Source organism: Catharus ustulatus, chromosome 2 (assembly GCF_009819885.2).
Source record: "Catharus ustulatus isolate bCatUst1 chromosome 2, bCatUst1.pri.v2, whole genome shotgun sequence".
NCBI classification, from domain to species: domain Eukaryota; kingdom Metazoa; phylum Chordata; class Aves; order Passeriformes; family Turdidae; genus Catharus; species Catharus ustulatus.
This window is the reverse complement of record NC_046222.1, coordinates 100,857,983-100,870,579: the sequence shown is the minus strand read 5'-3', so window position 1 is coordinate 100,870,579 and position 12,597 is coordinate 100,857,983.

Here is a 12,597-nt window from a genome sequence, read left to right as displayed (position 1 = left end):
TGCTTGTGAAGTTCCTTCAAAAGTGGACTTAACATTTTTTTTAATGTGTTATAATTTCCATTATGTTGCCTTTACCCCTTTTATGAAAATATACTCCCAATGAGAGACCTATAAAATACAATTTTCTTCCAAAATAAATGTAACTACAACTTTAAAACATCAAATGAATGCTTTTTAACTCAAGCAGTATTTGGCCATATGTCATGTCTGTCATACTCTTTCTGTGCTGATGTACCAGTTGTTCAGGGCATCTATCTTGAGTCCCTTTTGTAGAAATAAAGATGTTCACAGGGAAACTGAGTCTATTCTAGGACCTGCATTCTTGGGTCCAAATCTACGTGTCGCTCCATGTGCTGAATCATCCATCAAATGAGGGCAGTTGTAGGACACTGAATTTAAATCATAATTTCTTCCTTTATTTCCAGGTAATTATCTGCAAGTTGTGTTGAATAAATCAATGACATATTCACATTACTTCAAGGATGCAACACTCCATTCTTTTTTTTTTTCTTCAAAAGTTTTCATTCCTTTTTCAGATCAAGCAGGACTCTTGCATTCAAAGGCAATGTAGTTTGTTCTTTTCTGATTTGGGGAATGCTGGGAAATAAAATGCTTACTCATGGGTTGAGAAAATTTCTTAAGTGTACTTGATCAATCAAAGCAGGTTCTGGATAGTTTACCTAGAAAGCGAAACCATTCCTTGCTTTTGCTTTGTAAATGGAGAATAAAGATTTACCTTCTATTTGGAATAACAAGATGTCCTATTACAATTGTGCAGATTGAAAATTACTGCAGTTGTAGATATTTTTTTTTGCAATAGCATTCACAAAAAGAGGTTCACTGTGACCACATCCAGAATACGAATAGCAACTAGTAACAAAAATGGATGTAGGAATATAGACCAGAAAAGCAATAAACAGGGAATGTAACACGGTATTAATGTCTAGATCTGATAAAATTCCTAAAACACTTTTGAGTTCACTTGCATGTTTTAGTGATTATCTTCAAAAGCTCATGTAGTCCAATTGTGCTACAAGAAGACTGGAAAAAAAATATGAGAGCTGTAGTTGAGAAAACGTGGATCAGCAAAACTCTGGTACTGAGAGAGGTACTTCGTTGAACTCATTACTAAACAATTAATTTAAGAGCATCTGTAGAGTAACAGAGTGATAGGAAACAGCTGCTCTGCATGTTTCTGTAACAGATCATGTAACAACAATCTTGTTACCTTCTCACACAAGTAGTCCAGAGTATGGGAAGAGAGGATTGACATAGTATATCTTACTTTAGCAGTTTTTTTTTTCTTTTTACATAGCCATAGGGGATGTCCTTGTGTCCAAACTAAAGAAATGTGATTTATCTTTTATAAAGTGGGAAGGTAGATGTTACAGAGCAGTCATGAGTAACTGCTTCTCAGTTAGGAGAACATGTCAACTGAACAAGTCAACATGTCAGACCTAACTGAATCCAGTTTAGGTCTGGTGACTTCTCACATTCTTTAATCGCTATCAGGTATAGAAGAAACATTTCAAAAATATGTAAATATTATGAAATTGAAAAATATTGAAGTACAAAGGCCCAAATTGCAATTCTGAGTAATCTTTCTACATGGGTGAAATGACTGGAAATAAAAAATAATTCATTCTCCCCCCACTGATAAAAACAAAAGTGAGAATTATATTCAAAAGGAAGACAATGGATACACATACAGTAAATAGCGAAGAAGATGCAGGAGTTGCACAAGTTAACAACATGACATTCCAAACAAAGCTTTACAACTTTGAAATCTATTCAAGAGGACTGTTTGAATGATCGTAATGGACATAGTCCTTTTGCAGTCAGGCTCAAATACAAATAAATTGGAATGAATCCAAGGAAGTGACTTAGAAAAGATAACCTATAATGCTAGTTCAAATAAGATGAGCTTGTTCTGCCTATTAAAAAAAAAGCCAAATATTGAATACAACAGTTAAAGAAATATATAGTCCTTATAGAAACAGTCATGGAGTGTTTTTCAGGCTCACTGAGGTTAGTATGAGAAACTTATTCTGAGCAAGCTCTAGGCTAGATACTAAGAAAGCTTTGTAGCTGTAAGAGCAGTTGAACAATGTGTTATTTTTCTTGAGAAAATTTTGAAATTCCCATCTTTGGAGACAGTGAAAAGAAGTTTAGTCTGATAATTGCAAGAGGTAATCAACATCCTGTCCAAGAAACTGATAAATCTTGGAGTTTCTTTACTTTTACTGGGGGGTTTATTACATTTATTTGGGGTTTCATTGCATTTCTGTTTTCCAAGATTTTTCTATTATTTGGATGCATTTGTAAAAGAAAAATTTGTTTTTTAGCTTTAGTCTGGGTTTGTGATTTTATCTACATAATCTTCATGACAGTCTATGGGGTTGTTAACCGTTTGGTGCATAACAGATATGGGAACTTGACAAATAGGTCCACTGTGACCACATCCTGATGGTGGAAATCTAGTGGAGAGATTTCTAGAAGCAGCTATGTCATAGGATCTTTTTCTCATCCAAACAGTTTGGTTTACAGAGGCATCTCACACCACATCGTTCTCAGGGTTGCTCAGAGCAGAAATAAGGAACTGCGAGGACTTTATGTACCTAGCCTGGGGTTTATTTATCTGCATAAAAACGCATTTGCAAACTTTCAATGCAGCCAGCTACCATGAAAATATCCTAAAAGCTGTACAAGCATGTGTATAGCTTTTAATATAATTTCCTCTCTTTTATTGTTTGCAAATTGACCACAGCAGGTTTTGAATTATAAAAGGCAGTGTAAATCCTCACAGAGAGCTTTTAACACTCCATTAATCACCCCTCAATCATGTTTCCTGAAAAAGATAAGACAGAAGCTGCACACAGTGGGGAAGCACATGAAGTAGATTGTGGAGGATTATCCTCCTGTGGAATAAATAGTAGTTTGTTAGAGCTGCTGCAATTTCTTGATGTATAAAGTTAAACATTTATTTGTTTACCCCAAAGGTAACAACAGCTGTTGCTGTTGGCCTAACAAAAGATACTGTTTTTTTCCTCAAAACCTTTTCTTGCTGGTTCAGTCCAGTAACACCAGCACAGAACAGTTAGCAGAAATGCTAATAGCTTTCATAATTATCTGAGTTAGAATCTCACCTGTCAGTTGAGCCTGGCTCAAGAGCCACCCAAAATGTTCACTTATTCTGTGAGCATCCCCACCTTTTTACTTGTAAGGAAGCTGAATTTCATAGATGATGTAATAGTGAGTGAGAGACTGCAAGCAACAAAGAGACAGTGTAGTGGCAATTGAGAACACTCCTATTTCTCAAGAGTCTTTAGCACATGGGAAGTTCTGAGCCTCTGCTTACTGTTTTGAATAAGAAAACTTTTCTTTGCCTGGGAGCTAGCTGCCTGCTCTCGTGTTTCTTTCTTTCCCATTTGAAAGACCCACTGCTACTCTTGAGATATGGTGAGAGTGATGCTTCTGACACATGGGGTAATACAACAAAAAAGATGCTATCACATTGGACTGTGGATGCTATGACATTGAGTGCAGCTGTGTACCACCTACTAAGCACTTCTTTGAATGTGGGAAGCTCCACAAAGGGAAATGCATGTTGGCAGCAGTACTGCTGCTTCTTCCCTTCTCCATGACCCCATTCATCAAGCACAGCTGGCTGCTATATCAAAGAATTCACAGACTGGCCACGTCTGATGTGCCAGATCACTGAGTGGTTAAGAGGCATAAATTCATGGTGTCTCGCATCTGCCAGGACTGGAGATGGCAGCCAGCAGTGTGAGTCTTGACAAGTGGGGAATGAAATGATGTGAGATGGATAGTCAGATTATTAAATTAAAAGAATAAGTGGTGCTGTCACACCTAAGTACTCCTGTGGTGCTCTGTACCATTCAAAGCACACCTGATATCATATGTATGTTCCATAACTCCTGAATTAACAACACATGCATGGGTTTCACTGTTCCCTTTATTCTCAGTGTCAGTTAAAAAAATAATTCAGGTTCTTACTCAAAACTAGATTTTTTTTTCCTTGCTTCTCCCACAAAAGGTCAGTGGATTAAGCTGCTGTACTTGCCTACTAAAAACTGCTCTGTGCAGTTACAATATTACAATAACAGACAAAATGAGGAACATTTTAATATAACCCTATTTACTAACCTAGGGAAAAAAGAAGTGGTAATCAGAGATGACAAACGCATGCAGCTCCTGTAAACCTAACAAACCAAACTCCTCTCTGAAATCAATGGGAAAGTTCAAAATTCTCTAGACAAAGAAACTAACTGTTTCTTAACTGAATAATCTTTTTCAATGAAGTGAGCCTGGGAACTGATAAGGAAATTAAAATTTTGAGTATTTTTAAAAAGCAAAGGAAAAGTCTGGTAATTGCGACTTGAATAAGTGATGCAAAGGGCATTAGTATCCTGTTCCATTGCTTTTAAAAATTCTGATAATATCTTGCTTAAAATCTGAATAAAATGTGTTACTAGGCAGTCCTAGTGACAATATCACTGTGCTATTATTAAAGCAAGTGTAAATAAACAAATACATGTAGTTATAACAAAACTATAAAAGGCATCTTGTATTACATTCTTCATATTGCAAGCTACAACACTAATATAATTAAATTTTATTTCTCTTCGTCTTTAGGTGTCACATCTGGAATACTATATGGGGAGTCGTGGGTGTGTGGATAGGAAGATTGCTTACAATGCAGTTATGGAAGGTGGGGTTAACTGATCTATCAGCATGTTACCGAAAAAACCCCAACCCCAAACCCGCACTCTCCTTCCTTGTTACAGCAGTAGATTTCCCCATGATCTGCTTATGCCAGCTGTTTTATTAAGGTGTACTCTGTCTTCAGCCAGTTCAATTCATTAATTAAAAAAAAAAAAAACCTAACGAAACAGGAGGGATGGGAGACACATGGAGTGTATAATTTTCTGCCTGGTCAGCAAGCTGAATTGGCTCATCCAGGTTGCTAGTGAAAGGTCCATGAGCAAGAAAGTGAATATGCAGCAATCTGAAATGAAGTCTGGAAAAGCAGGATTGCCTTCTGCAACAGCAGTAAACTGTTCAGCTTCCCGTGACATTTAATTTGTCTTTGACCAATGAGTAACTGGGGAAAAAAAACTCTCTTAGAGTATAAAAATATATTTCTCTTATACCTAAGGTGTTCAATATGCATGATTTTGTACAGCCTTGTGAATGTTTTCCTGAAGCACGTGTGAGTGTACCTTCCTAGCAGCACGTAATGATGTTGACCACTGTAGCTGGGAAGTTGTGACCCACATCACAGCTAACCTGAGCAGGTGCAGACCTGTGCAGAGCCTGCAGTGCTCTGTGACATGTACAGCATGGCCTGCAGACCCGTCTTATTCTGCTCACATCTCTTGACTGTAAAATAAACTCACATAGTAATTAAAAAAGAGAAGCCTGCTGGCAGCTCCCACCCAGTGCCAGTGATTACAGTGCCCACATGGCCTTGCCTTTATCTCACAGTGAGAGTTCACACATGCATATCTTCTTTGTTTGACAGTAGAAATGATGAGTAGAGTTGTTTACTTTTAAAAACTAGTTCAAATTAGCAAACTGGGGCAACTCTACCATGGATGGGTTCTGACCAGTGTTCATCCTGATTACAGGCCTGTACAAATCAGGGTTTCCAGAACCTGAAGGGAATAAAGGTTATCTACATCACCCTCTCTTAATAATGCCAGCTTTAATGAATGTTGGTTTAAAATACCCTTTACCAAGTGCCTTTCTTACTGCAAACATAATGAACCAGTACCTCCTGGTGCAAAGCATTCCTCTGGGTTGCATGATAGCTGTGTATCCTAATAACCATTCTAGGGGAGAAATGTTTACTATATAAAATGCAGTATTGGTAAGAAAGAGAAAACTGGGGCAAAATCTCTTGTACAAATTTTTTTATTGTTTTTCACAAACTGACTTAATTATGCATTCTCCAGTCGGTAAAGGAGGAACTGTTTCAACTGAATCTTTAGCTGCTTTCTAAGGCCAGAGGAATTTGCACAGAATTTTCTCTGTGTGCTGGACATCTTGAAGACTTGTCTTCAAACAGACCATGTCCTCAACTTTCTCATAACCTTGCACAACAAAAGGAACATTAATCTATTCCCTAGTCACCTCAACACACTGGCAGACAATTATGCTTAATAACGGCCATGAAGCCAACAATAATGAGAAAAGCAAGAGTCTCATTCTTTTTCCCCTCATTAATGAACATTTTGTGTACCCTGGGAAGCACTGTAAGACACACTTACAACAAAGGTCTGCTTGGCCCCATGAACTTATGCTATATGTCATGCTGTTCCATTAATCATAGTGTTTTGACTCATATAAATGGATTCATGCTGTGTCAAGAGAAAGACATGTAAAGGGTTAAAAGTAGAGGAGGCATGAGGGGACCCTCTGGGTATATGACCCCACATCACCAAAATTATCTGCAATAAAAGGTTTTAGGGACTGAGTTTTGAGTTTTCTTTATTGTGACTTTTTTTGGTATTTCAGAATTCATTTTGGAATGTATTTAGGATATGTTGTGCCAAGCCTTTAATACAAAATATATCCTGTTACATTTTTTTCTTACAGTCTTCAGTTCCATTCTTAAACTGCTGGACAATGCTTAAGGGAACGCAGCTTACCCAGTTCAGCTTTTAGAAAAGACCTATTATTAAAATAAAAAACTTCTGGTGATTCATTCAACATGTCAGTGAATCTGAGGGAGATTCCCAGCTCATAAAAAATAAAACAAATAAGAAACAGGCTGTTTTTGCATAATCACACACAGCAAATGGTAACAAGCTTGATATTTCTTAGTTAAGGGAATTGGAAAAGTTGTGCTTTTTCTCTCTGATTAACCTCACATAAAACATGGTAACACATGGATACATAACATTTGAAAATATAGGAAACAAAACTGCTTGATGATGGGAGACTCACTCAGCAGACTGTCTTGATCCATTCCTCATTAGAGATTTCTTCATGCAGGCTGATGTAGCTGATCAGCAAAATTCAATTACTGAAAACTAGAATTGTGCTTTCTGACATTGTATGGGATTCCACCAAATGGAGGAAAACACAAACTTGCAGTAATTAGAGATGTCAGATCCCTCCTGAGAGCAAAATGCAGCTCAGAGTAATTTCTTATACTGAGTCATACTGTCCTAGCTTTTCCTTTGCTATGACCTGTCTGTAAAATATAACTGTAGTTGATAAACTACAAGCAAGGTATTAATAATTACAGCCTGAAATGTGAAATTTTGGTCCCAGGTATGGGGAAACAAAATGGCTAAAGTATGCTTCCCATTCAACAATGTCCAATTAGTTTGTGCCATCTCCCTACTGCAGCTGTTCTGTGAGTTTAAGTGCCCATGGAAAAAAAAATGGGAGTTGAGATGCTGTTATTTATGGCCAGATTGTAATAGCCTGGGTCATAGTGACTTACTCCAAAAGCAATCCTATGACATGCTGTTCAGTGTGAGCTGCCTGTATCATAATTTGCTTTCAGTCTGCACTTAGACCAAATAGCTGACTAGAAACTCCATGATTATACCATTGTATCAAGTTAATTATAAATTAAGTGTAATGTTTTGTACATACATCCATTTTCTCCAAAGATGCAGATCCTCATATGTGTACATGTGTTTGTGTATCTTTCCTTCTTTCTTTGGCTAGATATGTGTGTCTTCGTGCATGCATATTTTTTATGTTTCCATACATATTCTCTTTGTGCTTGTGTGTATATCTGGATGTGCATATATAAATTTTTGTTTAAGTACACTCTGGCCTTTCTCTGTAAATAAAGGAGGAAAATAAATTTCAGAGATGTATGAGACAAATTGAGTGTGTCCAAATTTGTTTGGCCTGATAAGAAAAAAACACATGCTTTTTTTTTACTACTGAAAACTAAGTACTCTACTGTCATGAGGAAGGAAATCTTAGATTTGAGGAAGACCAGCCAGGGCTCCAAAAGTCTGAAATACCACACTTAAGCTAGTTGAGGGAACATTTTTTATGATTTTGGAAGTACCCAAATATTCCACCTCACTCAGAGACACAGTTATTGCTTTTCCTGGCAGGAGAGTATCTTCCAACTCATCTTTGGATAGCCTTTTTTTACTCTTCCCAGCCAGCATGAGATGCTTTTGAAATTGATGACCCAGCTGCAGATGCTACAATGAAACAGCAAATTTTGGAGTTCTTTGATCATCTTAGGAAAACTCTCAGCTCTGTAAGTCTTTTATCTTATATTCTGCCAGCATGATCCAGAGAAGACACTAGCAGTAGCTAGCAATAACTATCATCTGCTAATGGGATATGAATGAGATTTACTATATAAATAAATAAAATAGATTTTTAAAAATTCCATCGTGATTTTCCTTGGCTTAGTAATAACACAAATGAGTAGGAGGATTGCACTACACATTTAAAAATACATATATTAAAATGGTATTGTTAAAGCTTTTAATTTAATGTTTTCTTAGTCTTGCAACATTCCCTTAGACGTTTTCAAGGCTGCCAAAACCTATATCCAGCACAGCAAGAGAGAAACAGTGTCTGCTGAACTCAAGCATGCTTGGATGGTGGTGGATATTTATACAACACTTCCTATTTAACCTTTCCCTCTACTTTTGTACTGATCTGCAATACATGCTGCGAAAGATAATAAGCAAGATTACAAGATAAAACAGGCAGGACATGCAGAAGTTATCAAAAGAACTATTGCTGCTATAGGAAAGCTGGTAGAGAATGGAGGCAAGTGAATAAATACTGCTTTGTTTCATGTTGGTGTAGTCCTTTAGAATTTGATGAGATTAGATATTTAAAAATTAGGAAAGATTTTAGCCTGTGTTCAGCTCTGATACATGAACATAGGTCAGTCCTTTGCAATGATTTCTCTATTGAAGAAAAATTAAGATGACACAGAAACCTAAGGAATCTCAGACATCAGGTAGCAAGATATTTTTGGGGAATTGATGGTTACTTTTTTATGATTATTATAGTATCAAGACTATCCTCCCAGCTTTTAGTTCAAGAAATGTACGAAACAATCATTAAGTTTGGCACCAATTTTCAAATCACAGGACAGCAGCTGGCAGGTCTTCGTGTAAGAACAGTAAATTAAAAACAAGTACTGAAAATTTTGGAAAGAATTCCAAGAAATAGAGAACTGAACATAGAAGATGGACAAGAATAGCTACAGAAACCACTGGGTTGTTTAAATCAAGTTAAACTTTGAAAGATTTATTTGCACAGTAGTTTGAAAGTGAACTGTCCAAACAGCCTGTTCTTGCCAGTGTCTGATTATTTTACTTCATGTGTTCATTAGATTAGAACAATACTCAAGACAGATTAGAACAATACTCAGACACTGAGTCTTATTTCTACATTAGCTGCATGAAGAGTATGAAAGAGTCTAAATAGAAACCATCAACTAAGTAATCCCGTTACTGCGACCTTTTCCTTTTTGGAAGGGCAAGGGTGGGGTACTGTGCTACAGGCATAGCAAGGAGCAATGTCTAAATTAAGAATGTCTAACTCAATGGAAACATGAAAAGCTTCAGCTTGCAGATATTTATAACTTGGTTAAACTAATTGCTGAATTTAAATTTTCCATGCTTGTCCTTTTGCTGATGATTCAGGATTTATGGTGTGTTCATTTTTTTGTATTTTTTTCTTTGTGATTCTTAAAGGGTATTGCTGAAAAAGGTTCAGTTTTTTTTCCAGAAATGAAGCTAAGGAAAAACTTCCCGCCAATATTGCAAACACTTTCCAACTATTTCATTTAAGCTTTTGGTGAAGACTAAGAAGAAAATCATTCTAGGATCAAAGGAGGTGTGTGTGTGCTGTTTTAAATCTCAGTCTCAGATGGTTCCTTCTTACCCCAAATGACATATATCTGGGTAGAACATCACATGGGTAACATGACTCCCAGCAAGAAAATGCTGTAAACTAAATTCTCAATGTGCCTCCACATCCTGTAAGGATTACAGGCTCCATCTTCTGGAATAAGAACCTAAAATTAAGTTGCCACACATACAGATGTTCAGCATCTTTCAGAATAGGCTGGGCTTCTTCACTATTCCGAAATAAACCTCAAGTTAAATTGAATAAGGATTTGATCTCCTTATGAAGTATAGGAAACTTTAATAATGAAGAACTGAATTATAAGAAAGGGAAAAAACCCACCACCACCACCAAAACCAGCAAAACTCACACATTGACATGGGAAATCAAGATGACTCCATGACAGCACAGGAACTCAGTATTTAAGTTACTTGACTTTGATCAATGTAGTTTTATTGAAATTAACTTTTAGGACATTGCTAGTAAAGAGATCATCACATTAAAAAAAAACTCAATATCTAAGTTAAACAGAGATATAGGGAAGTATTAGAAGACCATAGCCTTTGAAAAAATGTCCTACATCTACATGGAAATGAGGATGCATGTGATTGAATAATTTTACTTATCTTATCCAGCAGTCCTGGAAACCTCAAAGTGGGACATCAAGATGAAATAGAGGCTTTAGGTCCCCAAATAGTGTGCTAATTAATTGTAAACACATATTGTCATGTTGTAAAATTCTGGGTAAGCATGATATGCCTTGAGAGCATATTCATTTTTTTCAGACATCTGAGAAGTAACTATTTTGGCAGAATATCTCTTCTTGATGATTTTATGTCTTCTTTCAAGAAAATGCAACCAACTATATGTCAACTGAGATCTTCCTCTGCCCCAATTTGATTTCCAGTGAGTTTGAGGGCTCAGAAATGAAGAACTACTACAGTAATCAAATCTCTCCTGCTTTATAAAACTATGTGCAATAAAAAAAGAAAAATCATTGTCTAGACTTACCTGCTGGGATTCACTGCAGTGAAAACCGTGGTTTGTCTCCCAGTCTTCCAGCTCAGACTTCTGCCAGGGATCCCTACAAGCTCACATGTCCAGGCCTCCTTTCTATAAAAAAGACTTGAATAAGGAGCAGAAAGGTGGGTGGCATGCCAATATCTTTCCTCAATATGAATACAGGATACTGGGAAATTGGAATGCTTTCTAGGCTCAGTAAGACAAAGAAATGTGTTCATTGTCCAGCAGACTAAGAAGAAAATTCTTCTTTCTGGATTATTTTTATTTTCTTTTTAAGTTCTATTTCTACACCTAAGATAAGATAATGTTGTGAAAAGAGATGTATTACATGTCACCGCAGTCATTTAAATTAGACTTTTTCTGGGATCATGATGACATGTTTCTAATGCAGGTTCTCAGGTAAGTGTCTTTACCTCATAGCAATGGGGCTAGTAATTACTGAATTGGGCTTGCATTCTCACCAAGAAATATTGCTGACCAGGATTTTAATGCAGATCACTTGCATTTTTCTTTGACGTCTTAGTGTCTTTGGGATGTGAATGTCATCAGCTAGTTTACCACCACTGAGACAATATTAGACAGGCAGCCAGAGGCTGAAATGACATGGTGCGGTTCTCAAAGTATGGCCTCACTTGTATGCTTAAAACATGCATTTGTTTATGTTGAATAGCTTCCTGAGCATTTGTCACCTTAGCAGTTCAGCCCTGCTGTCAGCACTTTCGAAGTATTTGCTATTTTATACACTGTGGGCTCCTATGGGCTTTTCCTCCATTTATTTTCCATTGAAACAATCCTTGGAGCTTTCATTTAAATTTATTTTGATTTCTCCCACTGTATCTGTTGAAAGTGGTGTCCCATTTTGTAGCCAGTGATTTTGCTTACTGCCATAAAAATGTCCCTGACCATACATGTCAAGGGGATTGATGCATTATTTTACAAAACTTTTGTCTCCTTTCACAATATAGGAAAGGGTTTTAATAATGAGTATAATAATTGATAGTTTTCTTCTGCTATGAACAAGAATTGATTACATAAAAACATATTAGGGTTTGAAATGCTGTCACAAATAAAGATAAACATAATGGGTGTTGCTCAGCCACAGTAACAAGGAAAAATTCTTTAGTTTTCTGGGCTTTTGTCTTCAGCCTAGTTCTGAGAAAAAATTTTCAGATTATTGTCCTTGGGAAAAACAATTAAGTTATTAACTCATAACTTTAGCTAGGTGTCTAGTCAACCATTTCAAAGAGGGTATCCACACATTTAAGTGCTTTTCTGGCTTGCTCTGAGGACAAATATTCATTGAAGTCTACATAAATCCTAAGGAAAAAAATGAGATTGTTAATCATGGTATCCTTGCATCCATCTTCTGTTCTCCCCCTCTCCTTTTAGTCTTCAGTGAAAATATCTGTAATTAATACTTTTACCAAAGGAATCCTATGTCTCACAAATGTGACACTCAGTCCAGTTTTTCTGTCTCGCAAAATAGGGTTACAATTATATCTCACAGAAGGGCTCTGATTCAGGTCTGCTAGGAAAAGGTGATTGTGTCCCTCATAGAGCGACTCTAATTCATATTAAGAAAGTTAGATATTTAGGAATCTCTATTAAAGCAAGTTTCTACTGCAATATCCTAAGATCTATGCTACTTGCTTTTCAATTGGATTTTGCTCCTGTTGTCTAATGGGGAGGATGTTT